This window comes from Penaeus vannamei, chromosome 40 (genome assembly GCF_042767895.1).
Source record: "Penaeus vannamei isolate JL-2024 chromosome 40, ASM4276789v1, whole genome shotgun sequence".
In the NCBI taxonomy this organism is placed as follows: Eukaryota; Metazoa; Arthropoda; class Malacostraca; order Decapoda; family Penaeidae; genus Penaeus; species Penaeus vannamei.
The window spans coordinates 259571-284519 of NC_091588.1; the positions used below are offsets into that span (position 1 = coordinate 259571).

General features: G+C 51.7%; 1 long non-coding RNA gene across 2 annotated transcripts in view; it reads right to left on the bottom strand.

Annotated features, from left to right (window-relative positions):
* Positions 1-24949, bottom strand: part of LOC138859167 (uncharacterized) — a 92683-nt gene that overhangs the window by 6375 nt on the left and 61359 nt on the right. The window contains exon 3 of one of the 2 annotated variants that reach the window (XR_011398281.1): positions 14365-14391. The exons of the other annotated variant lie outside the window; for it this stretch is intronic. This is a non-coding gene — a long non-coding RNA (uncharacterized lncRNA). The remainder of the gene's footprint in view (positions 1-14364; positions 14392-24949) is intronic. 2 annotated transcript variants of the gene reach the window in all.

Below are 24949 nucleotides of genomic sequence, written 5' to 3' on the forward strand. Positions count from 1 at the left end.
GAAGAAGGGGGGAGGAGGGGAAGAAGGAGCGGAAAAAGAAGAAGGAGGAGGAGAAGAAGAAGAAGAAGGAGAGGGAAAAGAAGAAACCCTCACGCATACCTACACACAGAGTATATATAGATAAGTAAATATTCACAAAAGCCGCTTCCTTACAGCATCTTCCTCAGGCGAGGACCCAGACTCGCCTCGAATCCCTGGCAGACGTCGGCGCAGCGCTCGGACCCGCGTTCGTGTAAGGGAAGACGGATTCCCGGATTCACGAGGCTAATCTCCCATCTCCTTCGACCGGAATGGCCCGACGATAAGGAGATAAAGCCGATAAAAGAGACAAGCGAAGGAGAGAAGGAAAGCTGGAAGAGAGATAAGAGAGACAGAGATAATCCCCCGAAAGGAGGAGGAAGACGCGTCGCGGGAACAGGTTCGCCTTTTTTAATCCGGCGATTTTATGCTCTTATCTGCTCTTATCTGGCGATCCTGCCGTCCCTCCCCCCCTCTTCTCCTCCCCCTACCTACCATTCCCCCTCCTCCATCTTTACGAACAATGCCAATAATGCCAAAATTAATAAAAACAAAAAACGACGATTGATCATAACGATAACGATACTAACGATGATAACAAGATAACAATTCTTCGCCCCCGCCCCCCCTCCCCCCCCAGGTGAAAGCCAGGAGCGGCGTCCCTGCCGAGCGGCGCCGAAGACAGCGGCCGGACCTTTTAAAATGTCAGATATGACAGGTCAGCGCTGGACAATTAAGGGGTCTAATTTCACACTTCTCGCGGGCGGCGGCCATTAACGTCGCGGCGGGGAGGTGCCCGCGCCCCGAGCAGACAGCCGGGGCCTTCTCGCGCTCTTTAGGGGGGGGGGGGGTCTCTCCCTCTCTCTTGGGCTCGGTCTGTCCGTCCTTTTCTCGGCGTCTTTCTGTCTCTTTCTTTCTATCTGCCTGTCTGTCTGTCTGTCTGTCTTTTTTTCTCTCTCTCTCTCACTCTCTCTCCTCTCTCCTCTCTCACTCTCTCTCTCTCTCTCTCTCTCTCCCTCCCTCTCTCTCTCTCTCTGTCTGTCTCTCTCTCTCTCTCTCTCTCTCTCTCTCTCTCTCTCTCGACGTGGGTGGCGGTGCTTGTGTGCCTTTGCTTTCTTGATTCCTATTATCTCCTTCTTTCTTCCTGCTTCTTCCAGATGTTTCAGAATTTACGAGATGTTAGTCCGGGAATGAAAGAGCAGAAGAGTCAGCCAATTAGCAGGTAAGCAGGCAGAATCAGCAGTTAGAGTCAGTAGCAGGTTATATTAACGAAAAAAAAAGATAAAAATCCCAGTCGCTTTTTCCTCGAAGCACTCACACCCTCGGCCACAAGAGCAGCTCTCGGCCGCCTCGCTCTCGCTCTCAAGAAGCCAAATAACCTTTTTTTTCTATCTCTTCTTCATTTATCTAATTTTTCTTTTTTCTTTTGCACTTATTTCTCTCCTGAAACTCGAAATTCCCGACGTTAAAACCGTAAAACCAGAGAGCGTAATTTGGTGTTTTTCGGTCGTTATCTACACCTCTCCCTCCTCCCCTTCTCTTCCTCTCCTCTCCTACCCCTCCTAATCCCTCTCTCCTATCCTCCTCTCTCTCTCTTCCTAATATCAAGTATCCTCTACCTTATCCTTCCCCTATCCACCCATTCTTCGTTCCTAACTTTCCTTACTTTCCTCCACTTCTTCCCCCTACTTCTCTCTCCCCCTCTCCTCCCCCATTATCAAGTCTCTCGTTTCCCCAAAATTCTCGAGTCATTGGCCTACTTCCGAGTTTGCCACCAGAGGACTCGCATGCATGACTAGCCAGCAAGTCGCGTGCGTGCGTGCGTGCGTGCGAGAGAGCAGAAGTAACGCATTTTCGAAACTTCATTTTTTTGGTTTCGAGTTTGATCTAGTGTTCAGCGAAGGGGGGGGGGTGAGAGACAGAAGGATAATGATAAATGGAGAACCAGAGGAAGCAGGAAGGAGAAAACATAAAACCAAATAAGATAGAAGAAGAAGAAGAGGAAAGACGGCCAGAAGAGCCAACAGAAAGAAGGCAAGGAAAAGAACCAGAGGAAGGAATAGAGAGGATGGAGGAAGGAGGAAAGAGGAAGGAGGAAGGAGGAAGGAGGAAGGAGGAAAGAGGAAGGAGGAAAGAGGAAAGAGGAAGGAGGAAAGAGGAAGGAGGAAGGAGGAAGGAGGAAGGCCAGGGGAGCCAGAGAGCCGGAGGAAGGGCGGCGAAGGAGTGATTCGCCCCCATCCGTCTCGGGAGCCGAAGCGCGGAGACCCTGGACCGAAGCCGAGGCGGAGGGCGCCGGGTCCTCCGCGCCCTTTGGGGTCTCGGCCGGACGGGCGGGCGGGACGGCGGGCGGGACGGCGGGCGGGACGGCGGGCGGGACGGCGGGCGGGACGGCGGGCGGGACGGGCGGTTCGTGACTTAAATAGAACCAATGAAACAACGCCCCTTTTGTCTGAGTGTCCGGTATACGAGTAACTTTTTTTTTACTCTCCCCCTTTTACCTTTTTTTCTCTCTCTTGTTCCTTATCTTCTTTCTTTTGTCTCTCTTTAGTTCTCCTCCCTCTCCTTCCCACGTCCTATTCTTCTATTAACCTAATTCTTCTCGCGAGGACGTGGTCTTTATAGGACTATACACGGAGGGGGGGGGGTGAGGGGTTGAGGGGGTGAGGGGGTGAGAGGGTGAGGGGGGTGAGAGGGTGGACTATAGTCTATTTGTTTCTACATTTTTTTTCTTTTTTTTTGTAAAGGAGCGGCGAATCTCGCATCTTCTTCTCTCTCTCACGCACTCTTTTCTGTCTTTCTCTCCCCCTTTCTCTGTGTTTTTCCCCCCTCCCATCTCCCCATCTCTCCTCTCCCTCCCCCTCACATACCTATCTCCCGCCGCCGCTTCCTCATTCTTCTTTTTTCCTCCGTCCAGCTTTCCCGTCTTCTGCCTCTCCGTTCTTTAGCGGGCTTTTGTCTTTTTTCTCTTTTAATTAAGATCTTTGCCGTCAAGTCTTACTGCACAGAACGGCGCTTTTGTGAAGGCAACTCTTGGCGTCAGACTTTGGCAAACGATGCTAAAAGGCACACACACACACACACACACATAAACACACTCACACAAACGTACACACACACACATACATAAGCAAAATATATTTCAGCAGATTGTGTGTGTATGTGTGTGTTTTGGGCAGTTCATCGAGTTTTGTACATCACGGTCATGTGCACGTGCGAGTGGATGCACACACACTCACACACATAAGCAAAATATATTTCAGCAGATTGTGTGTATGTGTGTGTGTGTGTGTGTGTGTGCATCCACTCACACGTGCACATGACCGTAATGTACAAAACTCGATGAACTTTTGAATCATCGACGGAGGAATTCAGAATTTCCAGAGAGAAAGAAAGAAATTAAGAGAAAGAGGAACACGACAAATTCACGTCCGCATCTAGCACGTCTTCTGACCCCCCCCCCCCCTCTCTCTCTGTCTCTCTCTCTCTTCTGCTCTCCCCCCCTCTCTCTCTCTCTCTCTCTCTCTCTCTGTCTCTCTCTCTCTCTCTCTGTCTCTGTCTCTGTCTCTCTCTCTCTTCGTACATCAAGACGAACGAAGCAGGGAGCGTAAGGTGGAGGAAGACGAAGGGGAGGGAGGGGGAAGGGGAGAAGAAAGGGGGAAGGGAGGGTCAGGGGCCAGGATCGGGCTGCCCAAAAGCGATCGATCTCCGGCCGTCACCGCCAGGAAGTTGCTACGACGACGACTCAGGACGACCCGGCACGACTTGAGACGACGTGAGAACACCCGAGATGACTTGAGACGACCAGGACGACTCAGGACAACGAAAGACGAGCAAAACCTGACCCAAAACGACTCAAAACTACCCATAACTAACCCACTACGACCTGAAACGACCCAAACCGACCTAAAAACGACCCAACACGCCGGTCGTTCGGCCCCGACCCCCTCCCTCCGCCAAGGCTTCTTCTACAAGGAACCCGCCCTCCCCGAACTGCCGAGCGACTGGCCAATCCTTCTCCCTCGAAATCCTCCCAATCTGCCACCGCCGCGGAATCGACCTTCGTCTGCCATCGCTCAACGGCGCGACTTTCCCATTATCCTGCGAATTGCTCGTTTCGGAGGCGGTTCGTTGCGGTCGGCGCCGTGGCTGCGGCTTCGGCCTTCTGGCGTCTGCTATCCGCGTTATCTTATCTATTATCCTTATTCATCTAATCGTCGATAGTAACAATACTATATCATCATCATTATCATTGCTGTTGATAACAATATCATCATCGTTATTATCATCATTATTGCTCATAATAATATTATCATCATTATTTCTCATAATAATATTATCATCATTATTTCTCATAATAATATTATCATCATCATTATCATTGCTATTGATAATAATATCATCATCGTTATTATTATCATTGTTGTTTATAATAATATTATCATCATCATAATCATTACCATTATTATTATCGTTATCATCGTTCTTATTCCTACTCTTACTATTCTAGCGATTAAGCGGAGAAAATTGACCTCAAATCCCACTTAAAAAGAGAAAAAAAGAAACAAAAAACTCTAAACCCAAAGCGTGGATAATTAATCACTCACTTCTGTTCTAAAGTCACGATGTTTAAAATTATCAAATTATTAAGATTTTTTTTTATCTTCCTCTGAAAATCTGTATTTTATTTTCTATTTTACTCATTAATGCATCAATATTTCCAATTCATTTTTTTTTTTGCGTCACGAGAAATTAGAATTCGATTTTTATCTGTTAATTTATCTTTAGAAGCATTTTTTCTTTTTTTTTTTAGGAGAAAATGTAGAAGAGAAAGTTAAAATATATGATGGCGTGATTGATGAATATAAGAATACGTTGATAAAAAATATAGATAAATATTATATAGAACGATAAATCAATAAAAAATATGACTAACCGAGAGACAAGAGACCGAACGAGAATTTAAGAGAAAAAACAAACAAACAGAAAGTCAGAAGAAACAAGAAAGAGAAAAAACAAAAGAAAGAGAGAAAGCGAAAAAAAACAAAAGAAAGAGAGAAAGCGAGAAAGACAAAAAAAAAAAAAAAGAAACAAAGAAAAGAAAAAAACGAGATAGAGGCAAAAACGGCAACCCCCCCCCCCCCCCCCTGAGACCGCCTCCCATAACACGCAAGCGCGGGATCGGCGCCCACGGCACGAGTTAATTGCCGAGCTGCATCCCCGTGATGAACTAGCGAAAGGGGTGACTTATCCATTAACAGCCGACGAAAGGGGAATGGTAGGCATTGCTTATTCATATTTGTGAATATATATATATATATTTAAATTTTTTTAATTTTCTTTTCAATTTCTTTCTCTCTTGAGAGTATTTCGTTTACTGGGCTTTATTAAAAGACGCTAATTAAAGGCAATGGCGAGGTCTATAGAAAATGGGAATCCGCTCATTAGCGAATATTTTCAGAAAAAGAAAACGGGAATCAAATTAGCTTCCCCATCACAGAAAATGGGATACAAGAAAAGTTACGGCATCTCCTCCCAACTCCTCTATCTATCATCCTCTCACTCTACCTTCACCCCTCTTTTTTTCCCTCTCTACCCTTCTCTCTTTTTATCATCTTTCTTCCTCTTCTCCGTCCTCTTTAAAGGGAATAATTGTACATAAGCCCAGTTCCGCAGCAACCAGGTCATCCGCGCCGGCGATACATCAAGGCGCTCGCCTTCCTCCGCACGAATTCCTGAGACGAACCGCTTCTCCGTCTCTCCCTCGCCTTCTTCGCGAAAGAGGGCGATAAAGGGAAAGGAAGAGGAGGAGAGGAAGGGATATTGGGTGAAAGAAATTGGAGAGGAAGTAAAGAGATAGAAAGAGAAGAGAATGAGAGGGAAAGAGAAGAGAATGAGAGAGAAAGAGAGAGAGAATGAGAGAGAAAGAGAGAGAATGAGAGAGAGAGAGAGAGAGAGAGAGAGAGAGAGAGAGAGAGAGAGAGAGAGAGAGAGAGAGAGAGAGAGAGAGAGAGAGAGAGAGAGAGAGAGAGAGAGAGAGAGAGAGAGAGACAGAGAGAGAGACAGAGACAGAGAGAGAAAGAACAGAAGAGAGAGAGAGCAAGAAAAAAGCGAGAACGAGAGCACTCGCGTCGGATCTTATCTCGGCCTTTAAGCACATTAGCTGCAATTTGCGTTTTTTATGCCTTAATTTACACGTATACTTAAATTATCATACGTCTTGCCTCCACGTCGCCCCGACTCGGTCCGGGGCGCGCCGAGGCCTCCTTCGGGCTCGCTCTTTCGCTCCTATCCTTCTCTATCTCTATCCTTCGCTCCATTGCTCCTTCTATCCTTCTCTCCTTTCCTATCTCTATCCTTCGCTCCATTGCTCTTTCTCTCCCTCCCTCCTTCTCTATCTCTATCCTTCTCTCCTTCTCTCCTTCCCTCTTTCTATCCTTCGCTCCATTGCCCCTTCTATCCTTCTATCCTTGGTTCCCTCGCTCCTTTCCTCCTTCGCTCCTTCGTAGGATCGGCTCCTTACCGGATTCGAGACGGGGGGGGGGGCAAAGGGGATTTCCCACTGCCATCCCCCCCCCCTTTTCCTCCCACGAACAAAGGGTCTTTTCCCACCTTTTTTTTAGGCTCTAAGGGTATCAGCAGCTCGCTCTTTTCCTCCGTTTCTCACTCTTTGTTGTTTTTATCCTCAAAGATCTACAAAAACGTGAACTATACATCTATTTTTTTTCACTCCCCCCCCCCCCCGCCGTTCCTCAAAGGAAACGTGGGTTATACATCCCTCCGAAGCCTTCACCTTTTCCCTTCACTTTAATTTAGAAAAAAAAAAAAATGATACTCTCGAGCCTTCCTCTCGCTCCTTCTCACGTCTTCCTCCCTTGAAGCTTCTACTGCGCTCACCCTTTTCACCCTATTTCACCCTTCACCTCTGCGCATCCCGCCCTGCCTCACCCTTCATCAGGCCCGCCCGCTCGTGCGCCCAAATCACCCCTGGCCGGATTTAATTACAATGTTCGGCGTCAAACTTCAGCGCAGGGTGTCTCTCCCCCCCCCCTCTCCCCTCTCCCATTCGCTCGCTTCTCCTGTTTGTAACTCCGAGGATTTTTTTTGTTTTCTTTTCTCTTTAATTAATTTTCTCTATTTCGATTTCATTTTTGAAATTCTTTCCCTGTCCCGTTTCTCTTCTCTTCTTTTTCGCCTTTCTTCTACTTTCTTTTCAGATCCTCTTTTTTTCCCCTCAAACGCTGCAACCACTTCTCCTTCTTCTTGCCTTCCCCTTCTCCCCCCCCCCCAAACAAGCAAGCAAGCAAGAAGCGCATTCTTACGCGCAGATTAAATCACCAGGAATGGAAACCAGAGTAGAAAGTAATTATGAATCACGAGGCACTAAATAACACAGTTTATTGGCGCGGCCGCTAGATGGCAGCGCGAGGCGGCGAGGAGCGGGCCGGGGCGCTAATGCTGATGGCGGCGACGCCTTAATTAATATAATTTCGCTGTCGCCAAAGCCCTTTTTTGCCTCGTATCGGACGGACGATAAAAGGGGTGATAAGCAGGTGATAAGGATCGCCTCGTAAAAATTGCAATAACAGCATTTCGGGAGACGTGGGAGGAGGAGGAGGAGGGGGAGGGGGAGGGGAAGGAGGAGGAAGGGGAGGGGAGGGGGAGGGGGGGAGGAGGAAGGGGAGGGGAGGGGAGGAGGAGGAGTGAGGGAGAGATGGAGGGACAAGCGGAGGGGGATGGGGGAGTAGGGAAGAGAAGAAGACAGAGGAGAAATGAGCCCCCCCCCCCCAAAAAAGAAAGAAAGAAAGAAAGAAAAAAAAAGAAAAAGAAAAAAGCAGAACTAAGATTTGAACAAAAAAGGAAAGACAAAGAGGAAACGAGAGAAAGAGAGAGAGAGAAAAAAAAACGAAGAACCAAAAAGAAGCAGAAAAGAAAACGCAGAAAGATAAAGAATAAGAAAACAAAGAGCAAACTAACAAAAAAGAAAAGAAAAGAAAAAGAAAATAAGACTACAAAGAAAAACAAACAAATACAAAACAGCAACAACCGAAGAACCGCAAAGACCGAATAACCATAGAAGAAGAAGCCGACAAGCGCCGAGGGGAGCGAGCGAGCGGCGGCGGCGGCGGAGCCCTGCGAGCCTCCCTTATCGCTCGTCGGCTCCAGCGCGCCCGAAGGAAACTGGACCGCCCTGCTTTGGCTATCAGGACCCGGGGGGGGGGGGGGTGAATGGGGACGAAAGAAGGAAAGAAAGAGGGAGGGAAGGAAGGAGGGAGAGAGGGAAGGAGGGAGGGGGAGAGGGAAGGATGGAGGGAGGGAAGGAAGGAAGGAGAGAAGGAGGGAGAGAGGGAAGGAGGGAGGGAGGGAGGGAGGGAGAGGGGGAAGGAGGGACAGAGGGAAGGAGAGAGAGAGGGAAGAAGGGAGAAGGGGAAGAGAGGCGGAAAAAAAAGGGGGAGGGTGTAGGGAGGGAAGGGACGAAGGAGGAAGGAAAGGAAGGAGGGAAAGAGGGAGGGGAGAGACAAAGAGATGAAGGAGGAGGGAAGGAGGGAGAGAAGGAGAGAGGGAAGGAAAAGAGGCGTGGGAGAGGGACGGGAGGTAGTAAAGGAGGAATGAGGGAGAGGGGGGAAGGGAGGGAAGGGAGGGAAGGGAGGGGCGCTGTGTGCTTAGTCCTGCGTGCAGTGAAAGCGAGGGGCGTCCGTGGCTGTCCGTTGCAAGGAATTCTCATTTACCTTGTAAGTAATGACCGTAATATCTACGCCCATTGCCACGGTCATTACGGTTATGATTAATTACTTACGGAAATATAGTGATAATTACAATGATTGCTGTAGACGTCTTGATACTAACTGAGGACACGGCATAAAAAAAAAATAAAATAAAAAAAAAATGCTATATGATATAGGTAATTTCTTTACTTTTTCTTCTCTCCTTTCTTCCCTTACCTCTTCCTTTCTCTCTCCTCCTGCCATTCCTCTATCCCTTCTTTATGCCTCTTACTCTTCAATCCTTCCTCTGTGCCTTCTCATCCCTCCCTCCTCCCTCCTTCCCTCCTTCTCTCCTCCATCTCTCCCCTTTCCCAATCCTCCTTCCTTCCCATCCTTCTTTCCCTCCCATCCTCTTCCCTCTTCCCCCTCCCTTCCCTCCCTCCCCCTCCTTATCACCTCAACTTGAAATTCTTTGTTTCAGACTTATTTCCCGGTGATTTGCGGGCGCCGCCCGCCCTCTCTGTGGGCGGCGATAAGGAAGGGAGTAATTGCGAGGGAGACAGGGGGAAGGTAGAGAAAGGAGAGAAAGGAGAGAAAGGAGAGAAAGGAGAGAGGGAGAGAAAGGAGAGGGGGGGGAGGGAGACAGAGAGAAAGAGAAATAGAGAAAATAGAGGGATAAATAAAGAAAGACCAAAGATACATACACAGAAAAAAGAGAGAAAAAAAGAGAAAAGCAGAGAAAAACCGGAGTAGAAACACGAACGAGAGTCGAAACAAGGAAAACAAATAAACGAGACAAGTGGGTCTTGAATCTCATCTCAAAATAGAAGAGACTTTACCTTCGCAGAGACACAAACTTTCCTCTCGTCGTGACATCTGGCGTGGCAGGGAATGTAGGAGCAGGGGGGAGAGGGGAAGGACGGAGAAGGAGAAAGAGGAGAGGAAGAGGGAGAGGAAGAAGAGGAGGAGGTGGAAGAGGGAAAGGAGAAGAGAGAGAGAGAGAGAGAGAGAGAGAGAGAGAGAGAGAGAGAGAGAGAGAGAGAGAGAGAGAGAGAGAGAGAGAGAGAGAGAGAGAGAGAGAGTCTGCTTGGTGTACAACAAGTGGGTGTGGTAAAAATTCTGAATGACTACGTGTATGTGTGCATCTGTATCCTTCTTGTTTATCTCTCTGTCTCTCTTTTCCTCTATCTATCTACCTATCTCTTCTCTCTCTCTCTCCCTCTCCCTCGATGACGCCACACCGCACGACCGCGAAGGTTGCGCCGCCCCTCCCCCTCTCCCCCCTCCCCCCTCCCCTCCCCTCCCCTCCTCACGCGTTTTCGTTAAATAACATAGTGAGGTGCGGGAGGAACGCCGAGGCTGCTACGTGATGGGGGAGGGAAGGGTTCGGGGAAGAAGGAGGGGGGGGATAAAAGATGGGGAGAGAGGAGAGGAAGGAATAAAAAAAAGAAAAGAAAAAAAGAAGAGAGGAAGGAATAAAAGAGGAAAAGAGAAGAGGGGGGAATAAAGGAAAAGAGAAGGGAGGAGGAGAGAAGAAGGAAGGAGGAGAAAAAAGACAAATGTGATAGAAAAAAATGATAGAATGGGAAGAGAGGAACAGGGAAGAGAGGGTGGAGGCCGAGGCTGACACTGTCCGATCTGTCAGCTTGTGGTCACAGCAGCATCACTTATGGTCATTTGGCGCCTCCGTGTGCGTGTACGTGTGCGTGTGTGTGTCGGTGTGCGTGTCTGTGTGTAGTTCGGTGTGTGTGTGTGTGTTTGAGATAGAGATAGATAGATGAATAGATAAAAGGATAGAGGGTGGGGTGGGGGTGGGGTGGGGGGGTGGGGTTACGTCACACGTAGGTAACTGTCGATGAGAGGAGGGAGAGGGGGCGGGGGCGGAGGGAGAGGAGAGAGGGAGAGGAAGGGAGAGGGAGGAGGGGGGAAAAGAGGAGAGGGAAGTATGGGAGAAGGAATTGAGAGGAGGAGGTAGAGGGAGAGGGGGAAGAGAATGGGAATAAATAGAGGGGGAGGAGGAGGAATGAGAGGAGGAGAGGGAGGTAGGGGAAAGAAAGGGCAAAGGAAGGAAGGAAACGTGAGTGCGTGTGCGTGCGTGTGCGTGAGGCTTCCCGACGCCCGCAACGACACGCCGACACGCACCCCGCCCACAAACGCGTGCGTACACAAGCGCCCGCACCCGGAAACAAGCCACGACGCACTACAGCGGCTCGCGACTTGCACAGGCTTGCAGAACGGACAACCTTGTCAAGTCGGCCCGATTCGCGCACCCCCTCCCCCTCCCCCCCTCCTCCCCCCGCCCGCGCGCCGAATGTCCCTGGCGACCGCAGAGGCCAAGCACACCTGCCAACGCCCAGCAAAGTGACCTCTATAGCCGCGTCCGCCTCGAGGGCCCATAGCAGGGCGATCTGGGCGAGAGGTGTCATGAGGGCCACGCTATGCGCCTATGTGGGTGACGTCACGCCCCTCGACGCTCGCCTCTGCGCCTTTTAAGTGCGCGCGAACGGGTCAGGATGCATATCATTTCCATATCATTTCATGCGTGGGTTTATTCCGTGCTAATGCGCTTCCGCGTGCGTGTCCGCGCTCGCCGGCGTCCGCGGGGAGTGTGTATGTAGGACAAACAGGAGCGAGCGTGTGCGAGTATGTTTGCGTATGCGTGGACGCGTGTGTGTATGTTTGTGTGCGATGTGCGTCCGCGTGTGAGTATGTTTGCGCATGTGTAGACGCGTGTGTGAGTGTGTGTTTGTGTATGTTCGTCCGCGTGTGCGTGTGTTTGTGTATGTTCGTCCGCGTGTGTGTAAGTGTTTGTGTGCGTGTGAGTGTGTTTGTGTGTGTGTGTACGCGTGTGTACCCGGGTGAGACGAGCAGTGTCGTTGACTCGCGCTTTTACAAAAGTGGGGCCCCCACACGGCCGGCGCGGGGGTGGGGGTGAGGGAGGGGGTGGGGGTGAGGGAGGCTGCAGGCTGCATGTATAGTTCTTGTCCATTTAATTTCCATGTAACTGTACACCCTGGACGAGGCGGCGGGGAGAGAGGAGAGAGAAAGGAGGCGAGAGGAAGAGGAGGAGGCGGAGGAGCGATGAGAGGAGGGCGGGAGAGAGGAGGAGAGAGATGGAGGAGGAGAGAAAGCGAGAAGGTGCCAGAGCCTCGCCGCCAGGAACCGCGGGAGGAACGAAGGGCGGCGGAGAGAGAGAGAGAGAGAGAGAGAGAGAGAGAGAGAGAGAGAGAGAGAGAGAGAGAGAGAGAGAGAGAGAGAGAGAGAGAGAGAGAGAGAAAGAGAGAGAGAGCAGATTTAGGAGGCAGCGGGAACAGCGGCAACTGAACCTCTAGATCACCTCAGTCAAAATGGTAAAGAGAAAGACGAAAAAAATAAAAGATAAAAAAGAGGAAAGAAAAAACAAGAAGAATAAGGACAATAAATCATAAAAAAAGATAGAAGAGAGAGAAAATATATTACTAAAAAAGAAGTAGAAGAGAAAAAGAAGAATGGACGAGGACTTACAAGAGAGAAAGAGGGAGGGAGGGAGGGAGGGAAGGGGGAGGGTGGGGGAAGGAAGGGAGAAGGGCGGGGGAGGGCGTGGATGCCGAGGTGCGAGAGCGAGGGAGGCGGGGGTGTGGGGAGGGCGGCAGGGAGGGGAAGGGGGAGACTAGGAACTCAGTGGGGGGTTGGAGGGGGAGGGAGAGCCGGAGGGAGGGAGGGGGTGGGATACAGGTTGCAAAGGCAGCTTTATCTGTGCTTGTGTCAGAGTGATGCAACAGAGAACCAACCCCAACAGCCATCACTCGCTCGGAGAGGGGTGGGGGGGAGGGGGAGGGGAAAGGTGTGGGAGGAAGGGCGTGGAGGGGGAGGGGTGAGGGCGGGGGGAGGGAGGGAACACACCTGGCTTGTGCGCTTATTAGGGCGAAGTGGACGATACATATCCGAGGAAGGGAGAGGGAGGAGAGCGAGGGAGGGAGAATGGGAGGAAGAGAGAGAAAACGAGAATGAAAGAATGCAGTAATGGTAGGCAGAGAGGGAGAGAGGGAGAGGGAGGGAGGGAGGGAGGGAGGGAGGAGAGAGAGGAGAGAGAGAGAGAGAGAGAGAGAGAGAGAGAGAGAGAGAGAGAGAGAGAGAGAGAGAGAGAGAGAGAGAGAGAGAGAGAGAGAGAGAGAGAGAGAGAGAGGAAATGCAAGAGGAGATTAGAATATTCAATAAAACCACAATGACTCTGCAAATATCGAAAATTCCCCGTCCTTTCGAGCGGTCCGATCAAGTGCAACAAGCAGCGCGGGAGACAGTGTTAAATACGAACAGATTAACAGAGAATAAAAAAGACAAAACACCCACTGGCGTTCTCGTGCGTTCCCTGCGTCACTCTGCGTCGCTGCGTTCCCGCGTTTCTCCTCGTCTTTGTTGCTACGTCTGCCTCTCTGCATCCTTCGCTTTCCTCCAAGGCAATTCCTTCCTTTTTCCCTTCGTAAAAGCCATGAGCATTAGGCCGAAATTTCCTCTTCTTTCCCGCCAAGGAAGTCGAGAGTACGACACCCGCGAAGGCCGCCGCCGAGACAGTCACAAAGTCGACGGTTTGCTTCTCGCGTATTTTGCACATTCTTCTCCTCTTGCTCATCAAGGCACGGGATATGTAAGTGTTCGGGTATGTGTGTGTTCTTTTTCGTATGTGCGTTCACGTATGTGAGTGTATGCGCGTTTGTGTATGTGTGCAGAAGGATGTTTATTTTTATCTTAATTTTAATTTCCTTTAGCTACGGTAAGCGCGTGAAAAGGGATGCCAATTTCTCCTCTCTTCCTTTTTCTCCACGGTGGCGTTTGGTACACAATACCGTTTGTTTAAAAACAGGAAGCCTCTCATGGGAAATTTAAACTTCGGAAAATTCGCCATTCGACAGCGCTGCGGGTAGATGACTCTCCATTTCTGACAGTGTTTCACCGGGGTTCGATATCTTTTGAACCCTCGCTGCCACAGGGAACCCGCGAAATCTATTTAATACAATTAATAAAAAGATTAGCTTGGGGGTCGAGGCATAATTCACTCGCTCGTTGCACTGTTTCCGAAAGCGGCCGCGAGATGGCTCTGGCGACGCCGGGATCTAAGTCGAGGGTTTGCCGCCCATCCATTGCGAAAATGATTATGCTGTTCCTGGACGCAGCAAATGCACTCTAGTGTTTGCCGGGGATTATATAAAGTCGATGAGATTTTTTCCCTTTCCAAATATGGTCTTCCTTGAGAGATCTGACAAAGGGAGAGGCGGAGGAGGAGCGAGAGAAGTGGGGTTTGTCGCCCGCAGAGTTTAGCCGAGCATCTTCGAGGTGATGCGAAGTGTGTCGGAGTTACTTGCCAGAATGTTGAGTCAAATAACTGTTCTCTCTCTCTCTCTCTCTCTCTCTCTCTCTCTCTCTCTCTCTCTCTCTCTCTCTCTCTCTCTCTCTCATTGCCTCACATCCCTTCCTCTCTCTCTCACTTCTTTTCCTTCATTCTCTCCCCTTACTCTCTCACACACACAACCTCTCCCTCTCTCACTCTCCCTTCCTCTCCCTCCCTGCCGCGATCAGCGTGTTAGTCTCGGATTAATTCAGCACCAAAGCTCAAAATCCCACTAAAGTTATTAGTAATTAGAAACGTACTCAAGAGTCATGTTCATACCTTCGTCGTGGTGGCCAGTGGCGCGATCTGAGAGGGAGAGAGAGACAACATGGCTGTAAAAAAAGTGTTCAACCTCGAATGCTCATTGGTTACCTTTTTATTTTCATTATTTTTGAATGCGCATAAACCAAAGACAATCGTACAAATGACACATTAAAAGAACAACGGAAACAAAGACAAAACGGGGAAAAAACAACAAAAAGACGAAAAAATTGATGAAAATCGTACATGACCTTAAAAAGAAATATGATTTCTTTCATTTTTGAACGGCAACTGTTCAGAACGAGCCCTTTACGAGCACATAGAGGTTTCATTCGCAAAATCAGTAACAAAGAATTAAAAAAAGACAAAGCCATCATGCACAATCATGAAGATAAAACACAGAATGTGAATAATGATGATAATAAGGATAATGATGATAAAAGTCAAGAGGCAGAGCATCTCAGCCGCTAACCATGCCACAAAGAAGCCATTATCATTCGTTTGTTTGTTTCCTTGTTTTGCTTTTGGCTCTAAGACCTATGAGATCAGCCCCCCTCCCTCCCCTCCCCCCTCCTGGCCCCTCGCTCTGACTTCAAGGTCTCGGGGAATTAACTTCATATTTCTTGCTTAGTTTCTTTTACTCTCCGTCACTGTTATTCTTATTTTCTTCCCATTTTCCATCTTAATTATTCTTAATTATCCTTCTGCTTCTCCCGCTTTCTCCGTTCTGCTTCTCTTCTCCCCTTTTTTCTCTAATTCACTTCCCCCTCTTCCTCCTTCTCCTCCTTTCCACGTCAGCCTCCTCCTCCTCCTTGTCCACCTTCACCTCTTCCTCCTAATCCTCCTCCTCCCTGTCCACCTTCACCTTTTCCTCCTAATCCTCCTGGCCCTCCTCCTCCTCATCCTCCTCCTCCTTCTCCACCCTCACCTCCTCCTCCTAATCCTCCTCGTCCTCCTCTTCCCCCCTCCCCCCCTCACCCCCAAAGGCCAACGGGAAACCTGGACACGTTCGGCCGATCTTTTGTTTTGAGGTTTTTAAGATTATTGCTTTTTTTGTTTTGTTTCTTTTTGTTTGTTTTATATTAACTTTGAGTCCGCAGTAAATCCGGTGCATGATGGGAAAGAGGAGGAGGAGGAGGAAAAGGGAGAAAGGAGAGAGAGAGAGACTGGAGGTACAGGAGGAAGTAGAGGAGGAGGAGGAAGATGAGGTAGAGAAAGAGGAGATGGAAGAGGTGTAGAAGGAGGAAGAAGAGGAGGAGAATAAGAAGGAGGAGGAGGAGAAATAAGAGGTGGAAGAAGAGGAGGAGAAATAGGAGGTGGAAGAAGAGGAGTAGAATGCGGAGGAAGAGGAGAAATAGGAGGTGGAAGAAGAGTAGGAGAATAAGGAGGAAGAGGAGGAGGAGAATAAGAAGGAGGAAGGAGCGTTTTTGCGCGTCGTTACGTGATGCTGGAGCGGCGCCGAGATCTGCCGCGCCGTTTCTTCTCCAACACTCGCTCGTTCGCTCGTGCTCGCCCTCCCTCTTTTTCTCCCTCTGTTTACTCGCTGCGCTAACTGTATCGCCGTTTAACTACCGGATTACGCTGCTACGCTGTCCGGGAAGGAGCGCCGGTTCGATCCGATCGCCGAGGAGCGCAGGCGGGGGCGGAGGCGGGGGCGGGGGCGCTCAAGGCTGGAGGCGCGTCACGGTTCGTCTGTCTGTCTGTCTCTTTATCTCTCTCCCTCCCTGTTTATCTCTCTCTCTCCCTCTTTATCTATCTCTCTCCCTCTTTTCCTCTCTCCCTTTACCTTCATATCTACCTATCTCTATATGTTTTTTTCTGTGTTTCTTTCTTCTCTTCTAATCCGTCTGTTCCTTCATCCTTCCCTCTGTAATCCCGATGTGAGTCTCCTCCAGGAGTTGCCCTTTTCCGTACCTCCTCCACTTCTGTTTAATACTCCCATTTGTCTGTATTTCTCCTCTTCCTCTCTCCACTTCCCTCCCTCCCTCCATCTCTCTCTCCACTTCCCTCCCTCTCTCTCCCTCTCCCTCCCTCTCTCCACTTCCCTCCTTCCCTCCCTCCCTCCTTCTCCCTCTCTCCACTTCCCTCCCTCCCTCTCCACTTCCCTCCCTCTCCCTCCCCCAGAAGCGTGCGGCTGGAGCGCGACACGGTCCAGCTGCCTCACGTTGCTACAAGGCGCGACCGCAGAAGTCAACGTCAACTCCTCAGATTCAACCTTTTTTGAAGTCAAGTTCTGACACCCGTTAGATGCTCACCCCCTTCACCCTTTCCCCCTCACCCCCTTCTCCCTTCCTCCCCCTTCACCCTTTCCCCTCACCCACCCTTCTCCCTTCCTCCCCCTTCACCCTTTCCCCCTCACCCACCCTTCTCCCTTGCTCCCCCTCACCCACCCTTCTCCCTTACTCCCCCTTCACCCTTTCCCCACTCTTCCTCCATGACCCTCCCTTCCCCCTCACCCTTCCTCCCTCCTCCGCCATCCCCTAGCCCCCTTCCTCCTTCCCCCTCCACATTGCTTGTAATTCCTCATCTTTACTCCTCCCTCCCACCTATCCCCTCCCCTTCCTCCTTCTCCTCCTCTCCCCTACCTTCTCCTTCTCCTCCTCCTCCTCCTCCTCTCCCTTCCTTCTCCCCACCTTCGTCTTAAGCGACCTCCGGGAACTTAGCGAGGTCGCTGTCATAAGAAGTGGTAGATGGAGAGATAGATAGATGAATAGGTAGGTAGGTAGGTGGAGAGAGAGTGAGAGAGTGAGAGAGTGAGTGAGAGAGAGAGAAAGAGAGAGAGAGAGAGAGAGAGAGAGAGAGAGAGAGAGAGAGAGAGAGAGAGAGAGAGAGAGAGAGAGAGAGAGAGAGAGAGAGAGAGAGAGCGAGAGTCGACATAATGGTGCCAGAGAGCGTGTGGGTGCGGGGGAGGGAAGAGAAGGCGGGGAGGGGTGGGGAGAAGGGGGGGAGGGGGTTGGACAACAAAGGGCTATAGAGAGAAAGAACTCGCCACCAATGCAAGGTACGAAAGTGAATAGAAAGAGACAAAAAATGAAAGGGGAAAAAGAGCGAGGCCCGATCACAAAGGGAGGAGCGAAAGAGATGTGGCCTGATGAGGTGGCGGGAAAGCAGGGTAGACAAGGGCGTGGGGGCGGCCTGGCAGGGAAGATGCAGTGCTACAAACATCGGCATTGCCTGGGTAATCCCCTGCCGATCCCCCTCCCCCTCCTCCCCCTGCCCCTCCGTCGCGAGTCCGGCCAGTCCGAGCGTGACGTGGCCGGGCGGGATCGCGTCCTTCTGCTCATTACGGCGCCATTTCCAAGTCCGCTTTCGAGGCCCATTCATCGGCGCCCACTGGCGGCGTGCGTCGGGAGGGGCGTCGGGGCGCGCACGCACGCCTCCACGACCTTCATTTACTGATTTACATCACGCGAAGTCGCCTTTTGTGCGGCGTCGTCGAATCGAAATTGATATCCCGTAAAAAGAACATAAATTGTGACGTCTCCCGCCCGCCCGCTCTCCCGGGCGCTCCGTGCGCTCATTCCGACCCCTGTTATCAGATCCTCCTTCCCTTCTCTTCTGCCTCCTCCTTCTTCTCCTCCTTTATCTCGCACAAGCAGCCGATCGCCGCCTTCTCACGTAACCCATTCATCTCCGGCGTTCGCTAATTCGTTCGCTCGGCGGCGGATGTCACCCGAGCGAACGCGGCCTTCGACGTTCGTTCGGCTTCGCTTGGCTTCGCTTGGCGTGTGTGCCTGCGCTCGCCTCACACCTCCGCCTCCTGGGCTCGCTCGCCTCACACCTCCGCCTCCTGGGCTCGCTCGCCTCACACCTCCGCCTCCTGGGCTCGCTCGCCTCGCTTCCCCTCGTCGGCCTCCTCCGCCGGGGGGAGGCTCTCCTTTCGCTCCTCTCCTTTCCTCTTTCTCCCTCTCCTTCATTCCTCTCCCTGTGCCTCGGCTACCCCTTCCTCCCTCCCTCTCCCTCTCTCCCTCGCCCTCTCCCTCTCCCGCCGAAGACCATCTGCGTCACTCGCCCGTTTTTAGCGTTTAAATCTCCGGCAACAAAGCGGCGCGCACGCGCTCCTGCTCCCTCGGGGCGCATGGCAACCTCGCGCGGGGCTTCTTGCGCGCCGAGCGGAGATGAAGGCTTTTTAAAGGAATTTTTAAGGATTTTTTTTTTGGCTTTTTAAGTTTATTGGATGTTATCTGTAAGGCTTTTACTGAGAGTTTACTTAAATTTTCTCTGCAGAGCAATTTAAGTCTTTTCAGAATCGTTTTCAGGATTTTTGCAGTTTTTGAGGATTTTTTTTTCCAGGGTTTTTGGGCCGGTCTTATCGGCGGGGAACGCGGGGCAAGAAGGGGATTTATGGGCGCGGAGGTCGGGCGCCGCGATGCCGCGAGCGATAGTGTCTCACGGCACCAGGAACTCATATGCATATATATATATATATATATATATATATATATATATATATATATGTACATACACACTCATATATATACATATGTATGTATACATGCACACACATGTACACGCGGGCGCGCCTGCCCGCCGCGCGTCACACGCGGGCGCGCCGGCTAACGCGCGCCTCGAGCCTCGAGCCTCGACGCAGCGGCGCAAAAATCGCGAAAATCTGAGACGAACAGTTGCAAAATGTAACAAAGTTCGCGACTGAACACGAGGAACAACTTCTTGCACAAACAGTATACCGAGAGTGCGTGCGTGAGTGTGTATGTGCGTGCGTGCTTGCGTGCCTGCAGACAGGTGTGGGAAAACAGTTTGAGTTCGTTTTTGCAATAGCAAATTTCCTCGCAAGATCTCCTTAAGGATGACGTAGGAGAGAGGGGAAGAGGGAGACGAGGAGGAGGAAGAAGAAAAGAAGTAGAGGAAAGAGAAGGAGGAGGAGGAGGAGGAGGAGGATCCCTGGCCGTGGAATCCTGAAGGAGTTTATTGTGCAGCGGGAGAGGCCAGCATCACGAAGTGGGTCACGGGAGGAGAGGGAGAAGGGAGAGGAAAGGGGCGGGGGAGGGAGAGAAGGAAGGGGGGGGGGAGGGAGGCGAAAAGAGAAAGAGAGAAACCAAGGAAGGAGAGAAAAGTAGCAGCGGATAATCTTTGTACAACTCTTCTTTTTAAGAGTCCTACGCCCTCTTTAACAACGTCCCCCACCCCTTCCCCCTCGCCCCCCCTCCCTTTGTGACACGGGAGCGGCGTCGCTTCCTCTCCCTCCCTTCGGTCGCCTTCGCTCGCAGCCTCACCTGCGGGCGGCGTCGAAGGCAGGCGAACGGCAGCGCCACGCCGCCGTCGCCGCCTCTCGGCCTCTGGCGGCGCCGTTCGCCAGCAGAGGTCGCAGGTCGCCCCGGACGCCGCGGCGCCGTCGGAGCGTCCGCGCGCAGGCCGCCCATCGCCGTCGCCGGTCGGGGCGTCGGTGGGCGGGGCGCGCCCTCGGCGAATCGATCGGCGTCCGTCGGGCCGTCGGACAATGGCGACGCGGAGGATCTTCTCACAGCCGTCAGACGCGAACCGGAAGCGGAGGGCACGACGAGATTGCCATCGAGGACAGGTACTTGTCCCTCCCCCTCCCCCCCCCTCTCCTGTCTCTCTGTCTCTTCCTCCTCCTCCTCTTCCTCCTGCCCCCTCCCACCCGCCCAACCGCCCTCCCGCCCACCACGACGGACGCCGCCGCCCTTCCGGTGCGGTGTGGAAACGCGCGCCCACGCCCTCGATACGAGCCGCCCGTACCCTCCTCCTCTGTGTGGCTCAGCACGACTTCCAGCCCTTCCTTTATGCCTCCTTCAGGTCGGCTTTCTCTCCTCCGGCGCCCATTTCCTCGCTTCTCCGCGGAGAAATGTCACCAGAGACACGCTGAAGGAAGTGACAGCGAATCCCTGGACGAGATTCCGTTACCGCGTCATTTTCGAAAGATGACGCCTTGATAGCGCTTGTGTCTGTCAAACTTCATTATCCTTCTTCCTCTCCTGAAGCCGCGACTCACTCTCCGCCATCCGCCTCTTTCTTGGTCTGATTTCTATATCTCCTTCGCCTTCGTAACATGTCCGTCTGGATAATTCCTAATCCCTCCTTCTATTCAGCTAGACATCCTATCACCATTATCCTATCTCCCTTCTTCTATTGCTTTCCCTCCTCTTCCTTCCTTCTATCACTCTCATTCCTTCTTTCTCTCCCTCTTTTAACCCCTCCTTTCCCTCTTTTCCCCCCCTTTAATCCCTCCCCACCTCTGCTCTTCTCCCCTTTGCATGTTCCTCCGTCCCCTTCCCCACCATTCCTTCCCCCACACAGCCAAAACATGTTTCTTTCTTTGTTTTTCTTTCTTTTTCCTCTCTTTTAACACTTTCTACCCCTCCTCTCTTCCCCCTTTAATCCTCCTCCTCCTCCTCCTCCCCCTCTCCCCCCTCACCCCCACCAACACAGCACCTCGAACGGAAGTCGGAGGACAGTGTTGAGGAATCTGTAATGAGAGCATTGTTTTGCCACACAATGCCCAGTTTTTCTCCCTCTTTCCTTCTCTCTCTCTCCTTCCCCGAGACAGCACGGCACCTCGCTCTTGGGAGGACTTGCAGGAGGAGGAGAAGAAAAAAGAAGAAGGAGGAGGTGGGAAGGCGAGAGGAAGTATGGAAGAAGAAGAAGAAGAGAGAGAGAGAGAGAGAGAGAGAGAGAGAGAGAGAGAGAGAGAGAGAGAGAGAGAGAGAGAGAGAGAGAGAGAGAGAGAGAGAGAGAGAGAGAGGGAGGGAAAGAGATGGATGGAGGAGAGAAGGAAGGGGGAAGGGGGAGAAGGGAAAGAGAGGAGAGAAGAAGAAAAAAAGAAGAGAACAAGAATGAAAGTGGGAAGAGAAGGGTAGAAGAGGCCGAGGAGGGGGGTGGGGAAGGAATGGAAAGGTGTGATGCTTTGTAAATTATCTATTTCCACTCTCTTTATCTCCGCCCTTATTATTTCTTTTCATCGTATTCCACTTCCTCCTTCACTCCTCTCGTAATTTCTCGTCATTATAATAATTCTCATTAATTTTATTGAAAAACAGAGATAGATAGATAGATAGATAGATAGATAGATAGATAGATAGATAGAGAGAGAGAGAGAGAGAGAGAGAGAGAGAGAGAGAGAGAGAGAGAGAGAGAGAGAGAATGAAAGAGAAAATAAGAGAGAGAGAGAGAAACAAACAGACAGACAGAAAATAAGAGCAACATCGAACCCCATCACCGAACCTTCTCCTCCCCCCTCCCCCTCCCCCTCCCCTTCCCCCCTCCCCTCGAGAACCCCTCAAAAGCGAGCGAAAACGACAAGGTGTTCGCCATGACGATAAAACGGCATCGCGGGGCCATCAAATCCACATCAGGCGCCGTATCTTCCCCGTCGATGTCGTGATGGGACTCAGCGCGCCTCTCTCTCTCTCTCTCTCTCTCTCTCTCTCTCTCTCTCTCTCTCTCTCTCTCTCTCTCTCTCTCTCTCTCTCTCTCTCTCTCTCTCTCTCTCTCTCTCTCTCTCCTCTTTCTCTCTCCCTCCCTCCATCCCTTCTCTTCCCCCCCTCTCTCTCGTTATCCCTCCATCCTTCTCCTTTCTCTCTCTCTCTCTCTCTCTCTCTCTCTCTCTCTCTCTCTCTCTCTCTCTCTCTCTCTCTCTCTCTCTCTCCTTTTTCTTATATATTCGCATGTGTATGTCTCTGTCTATTTATTTTCATTTCATTATCTACCCTTTATATACACCAGTTAAGAAGGAAGGAAGGGGGAGAGGGAGGGAGGGAGAGAGAGAGAGAAGAGAGAGAGAGAGAGAGAGAGAGAGAGAGAGAGAGAGAGAGAGAGAGAGAGAGAGAGAGAGAGAGAGAGAGAGAGAGAGAGAGGGAGAGAGTAGATAATAAGATAGATAGGTAGACAGATAGATACAGAGATTATTAGTTAGATAGATAGATAAGTCTACGAAAATAGATAGATAAACTGATAGACAGATAAAGAGAGATAAAAGGATAAACAAATAGATGGACAGATAAGTACAACCCGAGCGAGGGCCACATCCGGGGCTCCCGCAGGTGCCGCTCTCGTAACGGTTCCTTCGCGATCCTACGACGCCTCGCACCTCCTCCCCCCCCCTCTCCTCCGCCTCCTCTCTTCCTCCTGCTTCTTCATTCCTCACCTTCTCTTCCTCCTCCTCTTCCTCCTCCCTCTCTCCTCCGCCTCCTCTCTTCCTCCTGATTCTTCAATCCTCACCTTCTTTTCCTCCTCCTTTTCTCCCTCCCCCTCCCCTTCGCCTCCTCTCTTCCTCCTGCTTCATCCCTTTTCCACCTGTTTCCTTCTTTCTCTTACTCCTCTTCTTTCCTCTCCTCCTCCTCCTCTCTTCCTCTATCCCCCTTTAACTTATTCCCCTTCACTCCTCACCTTCTCTTCCTCCTCCTCTTCCCCCGCCCTTCTCTCTTTCCTTCTCCTCTCCCCTTTTTTTCCACTCTTCTCCCCCTCCTCCCTTCCACCCCTTTTTCTTGTCTTCTTTCGTAGTTTTTCTTATAGATCTTGCGAGCGATGAAGGGAGATGGAGGACGAAAGAGGAAGGAGGAGGGAGTAAGATGGAGGAGGAGGGAGGAAGAGGAAGGAGGGGGGGAGGAGGGAGTAGGAGGGAGGAGGGAGGAGGAAGGAGGGAGGAGAGAGGAGGAGGGAGGAAGGAGGAGGAGGAGGGAGGAGGAGCGAGGAGGGGGGAAGGAGGGAGGAAGAGGGAGGAGGAGGGAGGAGGAGGGCGAAGAAGGGTGTATGGAGTTCCGTTCCTGGAGATCCACTTAAGGACCGTTTGCCTCAATTTTTCCTCCATCTCCCGTAACGTTCTCGTCGCCAGCTTCCTCTCCACCCCCCACCCCCCCCTCCTGCTTCTTCCTTTCTTCCTATCTTCCACAATTCTCATTCTTTTCTCTTTTCGTACTCCCTGTCTTCCTTACCTCCATTCTCTTCCCCCTATCCTCCTCTTCCTCTTTCTCCATTTCCCCACAATTCCCCCATTCATTCCTTTCCCTCGCCTCCCACCCATTCCCCCTCCCCCTCCCCCTTCCCCCATCTTCCCTCACCCCTTCCACCTCCCCCTTTCGGCGCGTCGACCCCCCCCACGCCCCCCCCGATGACAAGATCAGCGCGGGCGCAAAGGCCGCTTCGCCTCCGATCTCTGTTTACCTGTTTTGGTGTGTTAGCGCCGCGCGTGTAATCAGGCTGATGCTATCATTTAATAAAGTATAATCCCGCGTCTCTGGGAGTCTGCGGTCGGCGCTGCGATCGGCCTCGCTATCGCTCTTTCGCGCGCTCTCTCTCTCTCTCACGCTCTTTCGGTCTCTCTCCTTTTCCTTCTTTATCTCTCTCTCTCTGTTTCGGGATTTTCACCCTTAAACAGCCTGTAATTAAGGCCGCGCACATCGTTCGTGTGGGAAGGGCGACACCGCTGACCTCTCGCGGCTGAAAAACTCACATTGATTTCGAGAACAGCGAAAGGGAGAAATGGCGATGCAGTTTGATTAATCTCCTGAAATCAGTCTTGGACTTAAATACGCAAAGCCGTTGCCTTTCATTTCTATTTGTTCGTGTAATATCTATCTATCTACCTATCTACCTATCCATCGCTTTCTCTTTTTACACGTGTTTGTGTGTGTGTATAAAAGGCAGAGCTTGCCAGCTACTCCGCGGCGGCCGCAGCCCGCAGCGGCGCACCCACAGTACATAGTTGTGGTATTGTGTATGACAGGATCAAGCACCGTGTTCCTGACGGCTAATGCTGGCCCGGGGTGGTGGCGTGCGCGCCTCCATCTCCTGGCTCGGCTCAGAAAAAAGCATGTTTGTTGTACCCGAGAAATGATCGTATCGCTTCCCTGAAACCCGACGACGACCTCTCCGACGACCGACCGAGCGGCGACGACCGAACGACCCGACCGACCGGCCTCGGCGTCGACCCCGGATGCCTCCCGCTGATAAAGATGTCATCGGCGGCCGCTTCGATCTCGCTGTCGCCCTCCGCTCGCTCTCTCGTCTCCCGGCCTTTCATCTCCTCCGCAAGTGCCGCGGCCGCGGCCGCGTCGCCCGCAAAAAGCGTCGCAAAAAAGGCATAAAGACACACGCCGCCCCTTCCACCTGGCGGCCGATCGCGTAAGGGCGGAGGGCGCGGGGACGGGCAGGGAAGAGCGGCAAGAAATTCCTCGCCATTGCACTAACCCACAACGATTCTTGCTACCCAGTAATTACACCAAAAACAGGAAAATGAGAGAGAGAGAGAGAGAGAGAGAAAGAGAGAGAGAGAGAGAGAGAGAGAGAGAACCAGAAAGAGAGAGAGAGAGAGAGAGAGAGAGAGAGAGAGAGAGAGAGGGCAGAATGCTGCAGCTCCCACGAGGGTGAGGAGAGGACCCCACGCCGGCCGCCGTTCCCGCGATCACTCATGCTGGCGGCCCCGACGGTGGTCCGGCCGTCAGCGGCGCCGCTAACTGATTGTTCGCCGGGGAAAGGCGGCCCAGCCGGGCGGGCGGGCGGGCGGGCGCGCAACAGGTCAGATTCGTGGGGGCGGGTGAGCGCGGGTCACTCGCCTAATTATCGTGCATGAGGCTCCTTGCTTCGTGGGGGACGCGGCCTCGGGTCAGGCGCCGCGATGGTCGTGGCG